At 49.1% G+C, this 18787-nt stretch overlaps 1 pseudogene; it reads left to right on the top strand.

Annotated features, from left to right (window-relative positions):
* Positions 1-975: 975 nt before the first annotated feature.
* Positions 976-1355, top strand: LOC142847357 (ATP synthase F(0) complex subunit f, mitochondrial pseudogene; annotated as a pseudogene).
* Positions 1356-18787: the final 17432 nt, after the last annotated feature.

The raw sequence follows: 18787 nt of genomic DNA, 5'->3' as shown, positions 1-18787 counted from the left end.
AAAATAACCCAAACCTTTTATAATAACCTGTAAGTAGAGATAGTTTTTTTTTCAGAACTGAGATATTATCTTTTTTTTTTAAAGATTTTATTTATTATGTATACAACTTCCTGCCTCCATGTATGCCTACAGGCCAGAAGAGGGCGCCAGATCTCATTACAGATAGTTGTGAGCCACCATGTGGTTGCTGGGAATTGAACTCAGGTCCTCTGGAAGAATAGTCAATGCTTTTAACCACTGAGCCATCTCTCTAGCCCCCTGAGATATTATCATTAGTCCATAGGACAGCAAGCAAATCTGCCCCGTGCCCTGGTAAGAGGGATGCTCTCTATCCTCCAAGGGAGAGCAGAAGCATTAGACAGCTTCAGGATGCAGCTCAGGTGATAGATTGCTTGCATAGCATGCTCAAGTCCCCGGGTTTGACCCCCAGGGCCCCCTGGTGTAGTAGGAGGGCCACTTGTTTGTTCCTGGCTGCTCAGCCCCAAAATAATCACACGGAAACCATATTATTTAAATCACTGCTTGGCCCACTAGCTCTAGCTTCTTATTGGCTAACTCTTACATCTGAATTTAACCCATCTCCATTAATCTGTGCATCACCACGAGGTCGTGGCCTACCAGCAAAGTTTTGGCATGTCTGTCTCCTGCAGTGGCTCCATGGCTTCTCATTGACTCCGCCTCCTTTCTTCCAGCATTCAGTTTAGTTTTCTCTGCCTACCTATATTCTGCCCTGCGCAGGCCTAAGATAGTTTCTTTATTAACCAATGGTGGTTACAGTATACAGAGGGGAATCCCACATCACCATGGGGAGCAGGAGAAATCTGTGGAGAGCCGGGCATGGTGGCACATGCTTGTGATCCTAGCACTTGGGAGATAGAAACCAGTGGATGTGGAGTCCAAGACCAGCTGAGCTACAGAGTGAGTTTGAGCCTGGGCTTTATGAGACTGTTTCAAAAAACAAAAACAAGGTGGACACCGGGACTGCAAGATGGCGTCGCTCGTGCCACTGAAAAAGAAGAAGCTTATGGAGGTTAAACTTGGAGAACTGCCAAGCTGGATATTGATGTGGAATTTCACCCCCAGTGGCATTGTGGGAGCCTTTCAGAGAGGTTACTATCGGTATTACAACAAGTACATCAATGTGCGGAAAGGCAGCATCTCGGGGGTTAACATGGTGCTGGCAGCCTATGTGGTTTTCAGCTACTGCATTTCTTACAAGGAACTCAAACACGAGAGGCGACGCAAGTACCACTGAAGAAGGGTCACTATGAGGGGACTGCACACCCGAGCATAAGCGCCTCTCCTGCACCCATCCATGAAGAACTCAACCCTGGCTGGATCTTCATGTCCTAAGAACTAGTATCCCATAAAAGGTGACTGAGTGGTTTATGAAAAAACAAAACAAAACTAAAAAAAAAAAAGCAAGGCAAGTAAACAGTCTATAGAGAAACCTCTTATGATACACCATGTCTAGAAGAGATACAGTAAGTAACAGCAGGCTCTGGGTAGAAGGGTGTTACAGTTTACATCTCGAATGTTCTCCAAAGGCTCCTGTGCTGAGACTTGGTCCCTTGCATGGTGCCACTAGGAGATGGTGGGACCAGAGAGGTAGGGCTTAGGGGAAGGTGTTAGGTCACTTGGGTGTGCCTCTCAGGGAACTCTGAAACATGATCTTTTCTCTCTCTCATGTCCAGGGCATCGCATGCACATCTCTGTCATCCATTGTCACACATCATCCATGATGGTGTATGTTCTCATCATAGGTACCTAGGAAACAGGGCCACAGAGGTAAACCCAAATCTGTGAGCCAAATAAACCCCTCCTCCTTATAAACTGCTCATCTCAGGTATTTGTTAGAGGAATGGAAAACTGGCTAACACAGTCTCCTGGCATTTCTGGTTCTTTCCAGACCTGGGTGAGCCTGAGGGACATGCCTCACTCTTTGGGCTCAAAAGCCTTCAGAATTTCCAGATGATGAAGGTTCAAACAGAAAGCAAAGCTGAGGCCTTAGAACTGTGATATGTGGTACCCAGCAGTGGCTGCCTGAGGAGCGTGCACAACCTGCCAGAAAATTCCATTCCTGACTCAAGGTGCCCTCCAAACCTAACTGCTCATCAGCACAGGGGGCAATAAGGCATGGCAACACTCCAGAAATGGGTTGATCTGTCAATCTTACCCTTTGCAGGTAAGACCACCTCCGTCTCCTCAAAGAAGGAAGGAGCCTACATGGTCCAAAGTTTAGTTAGCCAACTAACTAAAGTGAGTGAACACCAGCTTCAACTAGAACTCCATGACAGGCCCAAGACCCTGCCCTGTGGCACTTCCAGACCGGCTGCAGAGACAGATATCAGTATGGACATTGTCATGTGACCAAGGGCCATTGTAGAAGTGAGCAAGGAGGAGACAGCTGTTCAGAGGAGGCCATTCCAGACTTGGAGCTTAAAGGGATGACTACACAGGAAACGGGGAAGGCAGATGACAAGAAAGGGCTATGGGTTTAGAGATGGCCCATCCCTAATGCCAAGGAGTCAGACATGATACCTGCCTATAATCTCAGCCTTATGAAACTGGAACAGAGGGGTCATAGTGAATTCAAGTCTAGCCTTGGCTCCACAGTGAGTTTCAGGCTAGTCTCGGAAACATAGTAAGAACCTGCCTTGAGAGAAGAAGGAGGCAGGGAGGGGGGCAAAGGGAAGAAAAACAGAGCATCTTTGCCTTCATCCTGAGGGCAGTGTGTGGCCACTGGAGGGGGCAGGGGACACTGGCTGTGATTCCTCTTCCTATTGGGGTCCACTCATTGATTAGAGAAAAGTCTATAAAAGATCTAATAGAAAAGACCAGATATCCAGGGTCACTGACACACTAGTAATCCCAGAAGTTGGAGGCAGAGGCCTGAAGATGCAAGTTCAAGACCAGCACTGTTTACACAGAGAGTTCCATGCCAGCCAGTGCTGTAGAGTGAGACCCTATTCCCAGAAATATAATCACCTGCAGTTTGTGCACCTAGGGCAGCCACTCTCAACATTCAGTGAGCTTTGTTCTCCTGTTTCCTGGGCAGCCAATCACCCAGGCATGGCATGGGGGAACCCCTTCTTTTGTCTTCACATCCCACATCTTCAGAGGACACACAGGAAGACCACTGCCTCCTGGTTTTCTCTGGTGCAGGCCCACAGCGGCACCCGTCCTGGCAGGACCTTTAGACTCATGATGGTGAAGAAGGAGACCACGAGAGATGTGTGGAGAGGATCCACGGGCTCATAGCCTCTCCCTACTGCCCCATCCCCCATCATGGCTGCATCCTCGTCCTGCAGTAGCTCTGTGATCTCTGGCCATCTGTGGTGTGGGGATCTGAATTGAGCCTATATCCCAACCGCGGTGGTGGCCTTCAGTGTCGCCTCTGAGGATCAGAATCTATACTGAGCATGACCAGGAGCAGGGAATCTCCCCTTTGCAGCTAGTCCTGCCTCCCTTCCTGCCTTTTACAAATCCTGTAGCCTACTCAAGCTCTGAGGGGTAGGGGAGCAAAAAACAGAATTCATGCCTGAAACTGACAATTGTCATATCAAAAGAGCAAAGGCCATTTTTTAAAAAAAAATACGTTGAGAAGAAATGCAAGCAAATATCTAGACATAGTAGTTTCTAGCAACAGAAATATGTTATGAACATAAGCTTTCAGGTCCCTGCCTCGCTCTGGCGAGAGTGCAGAGCAAGCTTCCTTCCTAGTCAGGGATGAAGGGTTCTCAGGACAGTTTCCCTCCTTGATCCTCTGCCTGCGAGGAGCAGAGCCAGTCAGGTAATGAAGCCGACTGCATTCACACTTCTTCCTGATAATTGGTCACCCCTTTCCAGAGCAGGTGGGTTCTGATGCAGTAATTGGCAGGGGACTGAGCGGAGCACCTGGGGACGGGAAAGGCGCTAATTGCCAGCCTCCCTTACTGATGGAGGATAAAGGGCAGGGGTACACGACTGAGATGGGGGTGATGGCAATCAGTAGTCGAGTCTGGACTCAGGAACCAGGCTGGGGGGCTCTGACTGCAGAGCTTGAGGTTTTGCTTCTGGTGCGAGGAACCCTCAGAAGGGCTGTTCTGAGTCTGGGAACTCCTGAAGTCCTTTCCAAGTGAGGCTGGCCAATGCCCAGCCTGGGACCTAGAGCCCAGGTCTGTGGCTCAGGATCTGCCACCTCAGGAGTTTGTCAAACAGTGCTTCAGACCAACACACTGTTGGAAACCAGATGATTCGCAAAAAGCAGGTTTTCTTCAACCACGTTACACCCCAGAGTGTGTGCCTTTCATTCACCACAGTGGACTGGGAGCCTTGATCTGCAGGCGGCCCGTGTGCCTTTGGGATCCAGGTCCTATTCCGGTCCACAGGCACCGAGCTTTGGTGCTCAGTTCTGCAGGGGGATGCCAGTCAGGTCTGCAGCAGGGTAGTGGGCTCACTTGAGCCACCCTTGGTCACCTCGAAACACCCCATATTAACACCCACAGCATTGGGCTCCATGGCCATCCAGAGAAAGGACTCAGGCTCCTCCTCAGAGGCTCAGGTTCTGCTCTGTCCCTGCTCACCTGAGCTGGAGCCTGGGAGTTACAACAGTCCCCAGGCACACACCCTGCCCTCTGTCTCCACAACTCTGTCACAAAAGACAGTGTAGCTCAGTCCCTGTTAGCTCAGTGGGACCCTCCTGGCCTCAATTTACCTTTCTCTCCCAACCCCTACCTTGTAGCCAAAATGGCCTTCATGAGCTTCTGTCTGACCTGACTGTTCCTTGTTTAAAAACTGAATTCTGCCAGCTCCTGCCCATGCTTCAGGGCCGCTCTCAGTGGCTCCTTCACATCTTCCTAGGAAAGCTATTCCTTAATCCTTTTATTTCGTTTCGAGAGTATTATATCTGTGGTAAATAGAAAAATGCTTCCCCTTGGCGATGTCTATCTTTGAAGCCTGTAAATATGTTACCTTACATGCTTTCTTAGTCTGTTTAGTCTGTTTTCTATTGCTTTAACAAAATTCTCGAGTCTCTGTAATATATAAAGAGAAGGGGAGGGCTGGAGAGATGGCTCAGAGGTTAAGAGCATTGCCCGCTCTACCAAAGGTCCTGAGTTCAATTCCCAGCAACCACATGGTGGCTCACAACCATCTGTAATGGGGTCTGGTGCCCTCTTCTGGCCAGCAGGCATACACACAGACAGAATATTGTATACATAGTAAATAAATAAATATTTAAAAAAAAAAAGAGAAGGGGAGCCAAACATGGTGACACATGCCTTTAATTTCAGCACTTGGAGACAGAGGCAGGCAGATTTCCGAGTTTGAGGCTAGCCTGAAATACAGAGTAAGCTCCAGGACAGCCAGGGCTACACAGAGAAACCCTGTCCTCGAACCAAAAGCCAAAAAACTAAAAAAGGAAATAAAAGAGAGAGGTTTAGGGGTTCAAGGGTATTGTGCTGGCTTTGACCTGGCTCTGGTGAGCACCTCATATAGACGGTGGTATAAGGATGTCAGCAGGTGAGTCAGGGAGCCAGAGGGAGGCCGAGGGGGAAGGGAAGTAGGGAGGGAAGTAGGGAGGGAAGGAGACTCTTCCTTATCCATAGGACCAGCCTCACTGTGCATCAGGGGGTCCTCCGTGGAGAATAGGAAATGGGACTGATTCCAATTCACAGCCAGAAAGCTTGGCTCCCTAATGCCAACCTTCTTGCTGTCCATATCCCAAACCATGCAAGTGTGGTCTCAAGTCACTCTTCCCTAGGTCTCTGAGGTCCCTTAGTTTTCTTTCCTACTCCAGCTTCTACCCCGGAACCCCCAATCATAAGCAAGATGTCAGACTCCGAGGCCAGGGAACACCCCTGCTCCAGGAACCGACACAGTCCCCCCATCCTCATTTGCAATGAGGGGACTGAGCATGGAAGACAAAGAGATCAAAGTGGCCAAACCATGACATGGAGGGGACAAGACAAGAACCCAGGCTGGGCCTCACTTGCCTCTCCGGGGACTCTAGACAGCAGGATCAGAAGCCCTTTTCTCAGATGGGGAACTGAGGAACAGACGTTCAATCCCTTGGGTGCAGTCGGTTGGTTGAACTACGGATCTCGTTTCCTAATCTCTCTGCACTGTTCTGAAAGATGGAGAAACTGAGGCCCGAGGGCTTCTCCAGGGCCGTGTATGAGCAGAAAGCAGGCTGTTGGAGTTCGACTCAGAGCCCTCCAAATCCACAATAGGGGGAAGTGCCTGGGCCGAGCGGAGCCTGGCTAGCTTGCCGCCTTCAATTAGACCGTTTGCTTTTCTGACCAGAGGACGATTTAACTAATAGCATCAGTTTTCTGACATTATTGATCGGCCAAGATTAAATATGTTTGTCACAGTCAAGTGGACTAATCACTTTATTGTATTTCAAATACTAATTTCACCAGATAGATGTTGGGGGTTGGTGACCCAGGGGAGGCTGGAGGAGATGGGCGCGAGCGTGGAGCGGGTGCAGGAAGGCAGGAAAGCAGATCAATGCAGCGGATCCGTCTGGAGGTGGCCAGAGCGGGCAGGCTTTCCGGTGGCCCGTGGTACTCAGCCTCGGGGAACCTGCATCCTCTCCAGCCTCCAGGCACGCTTGAAATTTGTCTTCTCAGGAGAAGCAATTTCTCAAGCATTATTGGAAAATGGTAGACATTCCCAAATAGCTACTCTAAATCAGCCCTCAGCTGCGCCTCTTGAGCCTGCTCTCACTCCGCCAGATGCAAATGCTGCTTCTCTGGGCCATTAGCCGTTCCAGGAACCACCGCTTCACAGCAAAAGCTGGAAATGAACTCATCCGTCTTTCAAGTCTGGCTCTGCCATTCCCATAGCTCAGCGTGTTAGACGGGAGCCCTGGGTTTCTTAATCAGCCCCTGGCCTGAGTGCAGAGGGGCCAGTGAGACATACACACAGAAGCACACAAACGTGTGGGCACACAACACAAACGTATACACCCTTCCACAAAGTGTGCACACACGCACACGCACGATAGGTGAACACAGATACAAATATGTGATGCTCCGGTAGCCACACAGACAAGCTCACACAGGTACACCACTGCACATGCTCACATGCAAAACACAGGATTCTGGGGCTGGCAAGAAGACCACGGAAAGGCCCTTTCTGCCAAGCCTGACTGAATGCACTTGACTTCGGTCCTTGGAACCCACATGGCAGAAGGAAAGAGCTGACTACTGCAAGATGTCCTCCACACATGCATCACGGCATCCACTGTTGCCCCTGGGGCTAAAGAAAGGCAGATAGTTCTCCTCCGTTATTGGACTTCTGTGGCTCAGGCCTTGGGGAGAAGATACAGGCAGAGCTGGTTCCCCACTGAGCATCAGGCCCCAATGGATAACACTCCCAGCTCTCAGGAGCATGCGCTGGAATGGGCACAGCCAGAAGACTGTGGTCCTCTAGGGGAGAGCCCTCCAAGCTGCTCACCGAACCCACAGGCTAACTGAACGCAAATCAGTTCTTTGCAAGGAGCCTGGTGTCTCTCATCCCTGTAGCTTTCAGGCCAGGTCGGCTCTGAACTCTGGGTGTAGGGAAGGTTTGGCATTTTCCAGCCCTAGTTGGTAGAAATATCCTTGTCCTTAGAGGAGAAGGGGCTCAACAGGGGGCAGAACCATTGGTGGCCAGCTGCAGCTGGAGCTGGGGCTTGCTGACTCGCACACAGGTAGGCTGCAGACCCTTGGTGATTGCTGGCCAAACCCACCTAGTGTCTGAAGGGGGCCAGGGCTGCTCGCTGCTCCTTCCTCAGGCTTGTCATGGTGGCTGCATTTCCTGGCCATAGCTTGCCCTTGAGCAGAAGTTTTTAATGCTTTACACTGTGGCCTTTGCAGAGAGAGCTGCGTGGACAAAGGCTGCCTGAGCAGCAGGCCTGAGTGGGTACTATTTGGAGTAGCATACTTTTTGTGACTCGGAATCTGTGAGATCTGGAACCTTCCTGGGACGCTTTTCAGGCTCCAGAAGATCATCGCTGGGAATCCTAGTGGGTTAAAGAAGATAGAAAAATCCCTGGCATCTCCGCAGGGAAACATGGGAAGGCAGAGGAGCGAGGAGTAGCTTTGCTGATCACACTGGGTCTCTGAGTGTCAAACCAGAGAGCACGTGTAAAGCATGTAACCCGGCCTCTTAGTTTCTGCTTGTGCTAGGCAATTCCAGATGTTTTACCTCTTGAAGAAAAAAATCTTTTAATACATAATGGAGTACCCATTTTTGGGGGGTGGGGGGTGGAATTTCCTCATTCCCCTCCTGGAGCCAGGCAGCAGGCCAACCTCCAAGGCATTTGTTAAAAGCCAGACCTAGGAAAGGTTCCCCAATGGGCTTTGAGGCCCTGTGGATTTGGAGACCAAAGGCCTGTGCTCCAGCTCTGTGTCTTTGACCTCAGCAAGTTGCCTGAGGCCCACGGAACCTGGGGGTAAGTTGGTGCTGAATACCAAACCATACACCCTCAGAACAGGTAAAGTTGACGGCCAACAAGGAGACATAAGAGGCCAGGGCAGGGAGAAGCATGTTCACAATGACCATGCCCTGGGAAGGAGGTATTCTCCCCCCATTGTCCCAGACTCCACACAGGCTTTCAGAGCCTATGTCAAGCAGGGAGGACCCAGAGGGCATAGCAGGGTCCTTGGCAGACTGGCCTTAACATTTCAGGAAGGAGTTACCAGTGTCCTTCCTCAGTCCTCAGCAGGGTCACCACTAACTCCCTTTCTCGGTAACACCATGGGGCCTTGCAGTTGTATATACTAGGGACCACTCACTGCTTCCCAAGTCCCCATATTCCCTGACTCCCAGGATTCTGCTCCCTTATCTCTCTGGATGCTCCCTCTCTGCAGGTTCCTGGTCATCAGTCCTTGAAGGCCAACATTTCTAAGACTGTATTTCTGCCTGTCCATCCGTCCATCCATCCATCATCCATCCATCCATCATCCATCCATCCATCCATCCACCCATCACGTATCGTCTAGCTATATCACCTATCTATATCAATCAATCAACCATTGTCTATCTCTCCAGTCTATCAATCATCTATATATCCTCTCTCTACCCATCCCTGAAACACCTTGCCCACCCCATGTCCTCTGTCACATTGTGGGCTTTCCGAAGACCGTGTGGAGCAGCCGGCTTACGGATCCATCTGCCTACGTAACTCTTGCACTTGCTCCCTGCAGTGGTTTTTCTCACACTGGCAGCTCACACGCAGGCAGTGTCTGGTGCTGACTCAGCAACTCAAGACCCTCAGAGTTTAGGTCTCTGGTTTTCACCTTATGGTTATGTGAAGGCAGAGGCGGTGCCAGCCATTCCATATGCATTCTAGACGAGAAAAAAGAAGACATGGGGGGGGGCACAAACCCAATTCTCTTTAAAGAGCCCTCCAGGAAGCTCCACTCAACAGTTTTCCCCTAATGCACCTTATACCTCCGCAGACATGCCTGCCTCACAGACATGGCAGAGTGTCCTGTCTGCGTGGAGTTTTAGTAGGCATGCCATCATCACTTCGTGGAGTGAGTAAGCGGTCAAGAAGGGGTTACTTCTCTTCAAAACCCTCCCCTGTCTTCTCACCCCTCGTGCACCCCCATCCCTTCTACTGTATCCCCACCCATGACCAGGGTGGCCTCACTGCTAACTTGAGCCCTAGGCGCATCCCCCTCATCAGCACCTCCAGTGTTTGTCTCTTGATGCCTCCAGATCAGACTCCCCAGCACAGAGACCCCAGGCTGGCATTTTTGACCCTGAACTCTGAAGAATAACCATGATCTCTGGGAAGCAAAAGTTGGGGCTTTGCTGCTATGCTGCTGGTGGATTTCAGAAAAGAGCATCTGGCTCCAGGGGCTGGGCGGCTGCTCCAGAGTGAACAAACACATTAGCTCTGCCGTGCCCAGATAATGAATAGAGAGAGGCTCCTCCATCGCGCTGATTTATATTGTTATGGCTTCTTCCACAGGCCAAGGCGCGCATCCTTCCGCCTCCCACCTTCCCTATTTGCTACAGCAAGGAAATCACATTTTTCACGACTCCTGGGAATTACCGGATGGCCGCGGCTTTATTTGTTAAGGATTGAACTTGGCCATTTCTCCAGCGGGGGCTGAGTCCCGCTGTCACGCACAGCTTCTCATCCAGAAAGACACCGTGGAAAAGACATCAGAAGCAGGACCCAGTGTGACAGCGACAGTCTGGCAGGGCCCCCAGGACTGGGAGGCTAATAGGGTCTCATGGCAGGGAGGCCCCGATGCCACTCTGCTGGAGGGGAAGAGGTGAGGGTGAGACTTTGAAAAAGGAGTGAGAAGAATTGTGTCGCATCTAAAGCCTCGGTGAGCCGCTGAAGAGTAAATCATCCAGAGGCTGAAAAGCAGGCCAGGTCTCCCAGGGCAGGAGCTTGGGGCCTGCTGGCCTGGGGGCTGTGGTGAGGATTTACTGGGGTGTCCAAACCCAAGACCTTGGCTACAAATTTTTCAGTGCATATATGCACTTCCCTGGGGCTACTGTCCAGAACATTCATTAATTCTCAAAGGCCAAGAAGTGCTGGTCTCATCAACCCTGTCCCCACAGGGAGGAGACCAGCCATATTCCCCAGTAGGAACAAGTCAGACTGGGAAGGTTTTCTTTTTTTTTTTTTAAAGATTTATTTATTTATTATGTATACAACATTCCTTCCATGTATGTTTGTATGCCAGAAGAGGGAACCGGATCTCATTATAGATGGTTGTGAGCCACCATGTGGTTGCTGGGAATTGAACTCAGGACCTCTGGAAGAGCAATCAGTGCTCTTAACCTCTGAGCCATCTCTCCAGCCCCTGGGAAGGTTTTCTTTAAGATAAACGGAGGGACTTTAACAAGCAGAACCCTCCACATGTGTTAACTCTTTCTACAGTCCCACAACCCTATAGTTTCTAGGCAGAGAGTTCCGTTAGGCTATGCTAACATGAAGCAGTAATTTGATTTTATTAGGTGCATATACATGAGCATAGTTACATATTTGTATCACCTCCCTCCCGTTCACAAAGATTCAGGGACAGAAGAAAGTCAGGGAGAAACACGGACCTGGCCTTGCTGTGTTTTCAGCAGAGAGGCCATAGCCACCTCTGTCCCCTCCACCTCCTGTTGCTGTGGAATTTTCGTGCGTCTTCATTTAGAGTCAGATGGGTCAGAGACTTATCCAGGGGAGGCCGGGGCGAGAGCCGAGGCCTGGTGGCACGGTGTGGCACCCTGTTAGCAGAAGCACCTTTCAGGGCTGTCCCAGGCTAGGGAAGTCCCAGGTCGCTGCTCTACCAGAGACAGCCTGAGTGATCACCTCAGAGGTGATTAATGCAGCCTCCCTCGGCCAGCCCTAGGTCTGCAGCCAAGGGCCGCTGTCATTTCTTTATTCTTCCGCCCCGCCATTATTGAAAATCAATAAACTGTCCCAGCCCAATGAAGTTCAGCCACTGGGATGGAGTCCATAAATCAAATAAAAATTAAATTGTATTTAAATAGGAACCAGGAGTAAGAAGGGCTGTGCTGGAGTAGGGCTAGAGGGCCCAGAGGATGAACAAAACAAGTACCACTTGGCCGGAAAGGTGAAAACTGATTTCTCTTGGGGAGCATCTCACCCGGCTCTCTATTATCCAGCTCTGAAGGGTGAGGCCCAGAGTCCCCTTTATCACACAGCAGGGGCCACTGCTCCAAACCTTGGACCACCCCAGAACCCACTGCTCTTTTTCCTCTCCCATCCGGCCCTAGATCAACTCAAAGCAACAACCGAACTGACATGAAGTTGAGAGGAAATTCAGGAGAGAGGGTCCACACAGTCAGGCCCTTTGCTCTTTTTTTTTTTTTAATGTTCCCACCTTTGTGTTCTAAGATCCTAATTAGTGTCTTCTGCCAGTAATTGCCACCAGAAAAGGGTCAAGAGCTGGCACAGGGCTGGGAAATCTTCATCTTCTCCCAGCCAAGGAAGATCTAATACCATGGATGGAGTGGGGTCCTCAGAAAGGGTTTGTCTTACTAGCGGGCCTAACAGAACCCTAGACTAAGGCGTCTGGAAGCCCAGGAAGGATCTGACCCATGTGTGCACCGGATCAGAACACAGTGCTATTTAAAGGAACACAAAATCTGGCAATGAAGCAGAGCAAACGTGCAGCGCCTACCTACAAAGGGAAAAAAAAACACCCAGCGGTCTAAGAGGTAGGAAAATATGGGCGGTAACTCGATACAGATGGTGAAATCAACAGATGAGAACGTTAAAACCGCGATCCATCGGGTCCGCGTGACCCCAGTGCAGAGAGGTTTCAGATCCCAGGGGATACGTGAAATGGGATCTATCTATGCAAGTAACTTGCTCAGCAAGAAAGGGATAGATTACCGACGCTTGCAACAGCACGAGCAAATTTTAAAGCCATTATGCTGATTGCACGTACATGAAATCCTAGAGAAAAGTCAAACCATGGTAATTGGAAGCAGATCTGTGGCTGTAGGATGGGTGGGGGCGGGAACTGACCTGTAGGAGGCAGAATGGAGCTTTGGGGAGGGGTCAATAGAAACGTTCTTGTCGTTAATTGTGGGGATGATTATGAGTGTGTACGTTTGTCAAAACTCACTGTAGGGGGCTGGAGAGATGGCTGGGCAGTTAAGAGTGACGACTGCCGTTCCTAAGAGTCTGAGTCCCCCATGTTGAGTGTCGCACAAGAGCTGAAATTCCAGCTCCAGCAGAATCTGATACCTTCTTCCAGCCTCCTAGGCAACTGCACTCCTGTGCCCACACCCCCGCAAAGACTCACATGTACACATAAAGAAACACAAAATAAATCTTAATTAAAAAAAAAACTCACTGTCGGGGAGGGTATGGTCATGGCTCTAAGAAGAGGACGAGAAATCTGTGGACATGAAGTATCCGGACTGCGGTGGTTGATAGACCAACCTACACGCGATATCACGCAGAGGAGCAAACACACACATACAGCTGAACACAAGCACAGGGCGAGACCCTCGTAGAGGTAGGAGGCGTTTGTCAATGCCAATGCTCAGGGCGTGACGTCGTATTTCAGTGCTACCTCTGCTATCCCCAGGGTAAATGGTACACGCGAGAAGGGGTGCAGGGGAGTTCTGTAATGGTTCTTCCAACTGCAAATTTTAAATAATTCCTCCATAGAGCTGATTTTTGCCATATTCCACACGAACTGTCAAAGCTGTTTCTTCTCATAACCGGCTCTTTCTTGTCACGTCGGCTTCCACAGAACACGTACTGCACCGAGACGCATGCTAAGGAGATGTCAGAGCTTCTCATGGTTTTTTCTTTTTTCCTTTTTAAGCCCACAGGGGAAATCGGCGGCTTTTCTGTTATCCAAGGATGATTGGAAAAGTTATGGGACACACCTGAGATTTCACCCAAGGGTTGGAGGGGTAATGAACTACAAAGAACCAATTTGAAGAGACATTGGAGAAAAAAAAAATTAATGTATTTTCTACTTGTATCCTATTTAACTTGGATTGTCCAAAGAAATAGATATAGCTTATTACATTATGATAACAGGAGATGGCCTGTATTATTCGTCTATCACCCAGTTAGCTTCAGCTGTCAACTGGACACATCCCAGAGTGATTAAGAGTGTCTCAATTGAAGGATTGCCTCTATCAGATTGGCCTGGGGGCATTTCCTTGATTGTTAATTGATGCAGGAGGGCACAGCCCACCGTGGGCTGTACCAGCCCTGGGCAGGTGGTACTGGGTCGGACCAAAAAGCTGCCTGAGCCTGAGCCAGAAGGAGAAAGCTTGTGAAATGGGTTCCTCCATGATGTCTTCTTCAGTTCCTGACTGAATTCTTGCCCTGACTTTCCTCAGTGATAAATTATAACCCAGAAGCGTAAACGCAATAAACCCTTTCCTTTCCAAGTTGCTTTTGGGCATGGTGTTTATCACAGCAACAGACAGCAAACTAAAACAAAATTGGTACCAGGAGTGGGGGGGGGTCTTTGTTGCAAGTGTCTCTGCATCTTCAACAGCAGACTCTCTTTGAGGACTCCAACTTTGCCACCTGGTGCCAAGTCTCAGCCTCTCTCCAGGATTCTTCATTCCTTCGAGACCAGTACCATGTGGGAGGCTGATATATTATTTGCTAAATTCTGCTGCCAACTTGATGTGTAGACTTCAGACGCCGGACTGCAGCTTCGGTGTGATGGTCTGAAGAAACATTACCTGGAAAATTTCACCTCAGTTATGTTAATCTCATTAACCTCAGCTGACTCTTCAGCATAGCTGACCAACAGTCACAGATTTTCAACACAAAGTAACACACAAATGGTCCTGAGAAAGCCTTTACATCTCCCTGAAACATCACACGCCCAGGCTTCTATTCTCTGCAATTTTTCCCCTCAAATTCTTATCTTCCAAGGTCCCATTGAACAGTGCACTAGGCTATGAGCACTCAGCAGCTTTTCCAGCTTGGTGTTCCAGATACTTCCACACACTTTCCCCAAACAACAGGGTCATATCTGCAACCACAACAACTAACCTCTTTGAGAATTGTTTTATTTCTTCCAGGCAGCTGTAGGAAGTCTTACAGCTTGAGGCTACCCGCCTACTGGGGCGTGGCCTCTTAGACCGTATATGCTAATGCAGAGCCTGCATCAGCCCCTTCTCTTCCACTCCCCCCTCCTGCCTTTCCCTGCTCTTTTGGATTGCTGGATTTGATCTCTGTTCTCCATTCAAACAGAGAATTCTGATTTGTGAGTTTACCCCTAAATAAATAGCTGTCTATTTCTCAATTCTGAGCTAGTGTGGGATTTCTTTTAATCATCCCTTCCACACCAGGCTCCTGCATATCCCAACCTAGAAGACCTTTGGTGTCCAGTGCCTTAGTCCTATTTCTGTCTTTGGCATTAAATGGGGCCCCAATAGAGTCAGCCCATATCTGTTCAGAAGTTACAGGTTTGATCTAAATTGGATCAAAAAATGTTTTGCATCTGTAGTGAACATGTACAAACTTCTAAAGTTGTATTATTCCCCAAACAATACAGTACAGATGATGCTTACATAGTTTTGGTTTTTTTTTTATTTTTTGCACTGAATAAATGTAATCTAAAGATGGATTGTTGGGCCTGCTCTCCCATATTCCTTTGCTGTTGGCATCTAGGCTCAGCCAAGACCATGTATTTGCCTTTAGATAGAGACTATTGATACAAAGAAGTAGGAGTCTAGAAAGATCCATTTCTGGCCGTGAGCTAGAGAAATATTGAGTTTCCAGTCACAGCAGCTAAAACCTGATGACCATATGACATTGTATCTGGCACATAGAGGTACAATGCTGATGGCTGCAGGGGCTTCCCCAGATCCATCTGGGGCTCTGTAATCCTGACTGATGTCTGGTCTCCTTCATCTTCCTTGCCGGCCCTCCAGTCCTTACTGAGAATCTTTCTTTCTGATGCTGTCAGTGGAGGAGACGGACAATTAACTGACAAACAAATTGCACAGCTTATCTGCAAGTGAGTGATGTTATAAAGTGAAAGAAGGACAGGGAAGGAAAATGGGGACAGCTGGGATGGGGTGGAGGGGGCAGACCTCACAAAGAAGGGATGCTGAGCATCGGCACAAAGGCAGAGATGGGGTCTCACGCACAAGGGGTCCTGGGGTCAGACTACGCAGAGGGCTGGGAAGCCAGTGGGAATAGCAGGGTGGTTAGAGCAGAGGACCAGGGGATGAGACTGGAGAGTTCCCAGGCAGCCAGGCGGTGGCCTTGGCAGTGACTACAGGGACCTAGAATGGTATTAGACCAAGCAACAAGCCATAGATACGTATTACAGCTTGGATAATAAATGTGCCCCAAAGACTCACAGATTCAAAACATTGTCTTCACGGCCACAGTGTTCAGCCTGGAGAAGCCACTGGATCATGGCGACTGTAACCCCATCAAGAGATTGATCGGTCCCTTAGTACTGAGTGGACTGTGACGAGGTGGGACCTATTTAAAGAAAGTGGCTGAAGACGTGCCTTAAAGGGTGTGCCTTGTCCCTGTCGCTCTTACTCTTTCCTGGTGGCCACAAAGTGAGCAGCTTTCCTTCAGCTTGCTCTTCAGCCATGATGTTCCCATCTCACAGGCCCAGAGGCAGCAGAGCCGGCTGTGCACGGAGCAAACGCTCTCAAAGTGCCAGCCATGACACCATGCCTTTCTTCTGTGCTTGTTTCAGGCCTTTGTTTTTGTTTTCTTTCCGTAGGAACAGGAAGCTGCATACGCAGACTGGCATAGGAGCAAGCCCATGGGTCATCACAGTGTGCCAAGCAGAGAATATGGTGGCTTGAGCTTGGTGCTACCAGCCATGAGCCCAGATCTGGAGATAGACTGGAAAAGAGTCAGTTGGATTTGAAGCCAGGAGCCCGAGTTGGCACAAAGGGTTCTGGGCAGAATCACTGGAAGAAGGAGCTATTGTTTTCTGAGGGAGGACAGTGTGTAGCATGGTCTGAGAACAAATAAGGAGTCTCAGAAAGTTGCTGTTTCTTTTTGCTTTGGTTTCTAAAACAGGGTCTCACTATATAGTCACAGCTGGCCCGGAATTTACGATGTAGACCAGGCTGGTTTCGAACGGATAGAAATCTGCCCCTCTCTGCCTCTGGGATCAAAGCTCCTATGCCAAGTCTGTCAGAAACTTTCCTTGTGTTTATGTTTGAGGGTTTTGTTTTGTTTAGATTTTAAAATTTTTTTATGTGTATGAGTGTTTTGCCGACATACATGTCTGTTCACCACATGTGTGCCTGGTACATGTGGAAGTTGTCAGATCCCCTGGACATGGAGTTATGAGTGGTTGTGAACTGCCACATGGGTGCTGGGAACCGAACCTAAATTCCCTGTGAGAACGAGTCATCTTCACTACCAAGCACACACCTTTAATCCCAGCCCTTGGGAGGCAGAAATCCGAGCCCTTGGGAGGCAGAGGCAGGTGATCTCTGAGTTTGAGGCCAACCTGGTCTACAGAATGAGTTCCATGACAGCCAGGACTACACAGAGAAATTCCATCTTGAAAAAACCAAAACAAGCCAACAAAAACTCCTTTTCCAAATAATGATATGTCTCTCTCAGACAGACAGACAGACGATAGCTCTTTCCCACTGGCTCTGTTAACCAGGAGAAGAATTACTGGTGTAGTGTGAAAAAGAAAAAACCCAAGAAGTTTGCCAGGGAGGTGACACTGTGTCTTGGGTCCCTCAAGGCTCCTTTGCCCGCTGCTGAGGACCCTGGCTCAGATAGACACACACCTGGGTTGGGCTAGCTGACCGCTGAGAGCCAGATGACCAAACAAACTCCAGGAGCCTGGAGATGCTGGGCTATCTATCAGTCAAGAACAGAAAGATGCTTTGACACCATTCCCAGCCTCCAGACTGTGAAGGGCCTACTCCATCACCACCCTACTCCAAAAGGCAGCAGGGATACTGGGAAGGGCGTAGGGAATTAGATAGGCAGAGGCATAGACAGAGGCCACAGTGCAGGCAAAGACACACTTCCTTTGGACAGGAGCAGACGGTGGGTGCACAGTAGGTACTTAACTCTGCGTGTCTGACTCTTTGTAGTTTCTGGAGCTCTTTGACACTGTCTCCTTACCATGCTGTGCAATTGTGGAGGCCCAAAAATGTGAGCCTATTTCCACCTTGTCTGAAGGTCAGAGAATTTTAGCTTGTTCAGAATTGTTGACAACAACCAGGGCTACAGGTCCTGAACCAGGATGTGGTGACTTGGTTCTTTTGACATGAAGATGACATATACAGGTAGATCCACTTCATCCTAACAGAGGGTCAGGATAAGCGAGCATCCTTCTGCTCCTTCTGTAACAGGAGGTTTAACCTGGGGAGGAGCTGTCTTCAGTATGCTTGGTCTAGTATGGGTTCACTGCCTACAACAGAATGCTAATGACTTGATGTCTCAAAGTGTTAAAGCAGTTAACTGTTCCAGCTGTCCTTTGTATCGTGTTAAAGAAGTCTTTTGTTGCCTTCTTCCCCCTTTTGCATTGGGGTATAAAAGTGTATGGAAAACTGGTGATTTCATTATTCACTGGAACTCCTGTTTTCTATTTTATTATTTTTACTTGCGTCTTTGTATTTTTTACTATTTTTTCTGATCCTCATACCCCTACCCTGGTAAGTGGTATTTTTGTCGAGGCTGGTCTTGACGGAAAGGGAAACGGAGGCTCTAGGGCCACGTGCTAAAAATCAGCAGAGCTGAGATTTGAACTCAAAGTTCTTTGTGCTTCTCAGCCCCGCAGAGGCTCTGAAGCTGATGACTGGGACACCTATGTGTCAGGGTAATGACAAATGAGTGTGTTATTCCTCAGACCAGCCATGCCACCTTTGTGACTCTCAGTCAGGGGTGGGAGGCAGGCGCAGGCACCACAGGACGGATCTACCACTGCCTGATCTAAGGTGTTTTTATTTAGATCCCCCTCATGGTGCCTCCCGGGGACAGCCAGGGAAAAAGGCATGTTTTGATTCCAGCAGATCTGTGTACCTTTGTGCCAGCCTGTCTAAGCCCGAGGAGAAAGAGAGATGATAACTTCATTCCCACTTGGGGGCAACTGGTTGTGTCTGGAAGCATTTGAACATCCCATAAAGCTCATTTCTTTTGCAAATGAGCCAGATAACACGGCACACTTCAAAGTGAAATTCCGTTGGGTTTTCCATCTGGCAGGCCTCTGGGGGAATGAGCCTAGCGCTGCCTTTGTTAATCAGGTCCTAGGAGTTGGGATTTTATGCTGAAATACGAATAACTATGCATTTGTGGGGAACAAAGCCAAGATGTGATCTCAACGGCCATTTGGACCAAAAT

This window comes from Microtus pennsylvanicus, chromosome 3 (genome assembly GCF_037038515.1).
Source record: "Microtus pennsylvanicus isolate mMicPen1 chromosome 3, mMicPen1.hap1, whole genome shotgun sequence".
Classification (NCBI taxonomy): Eukaryota; Metazoa; Chordata; class Mammalia; order Rodentia; family Cricetidae; genus Microtus; species Microtus pennsylvanicus.
The sequence above is the reverse complement of the archived record's forward strand: the minus strand, read 5'-3'. Positions and strand labels throughout refer to the sequence as shown.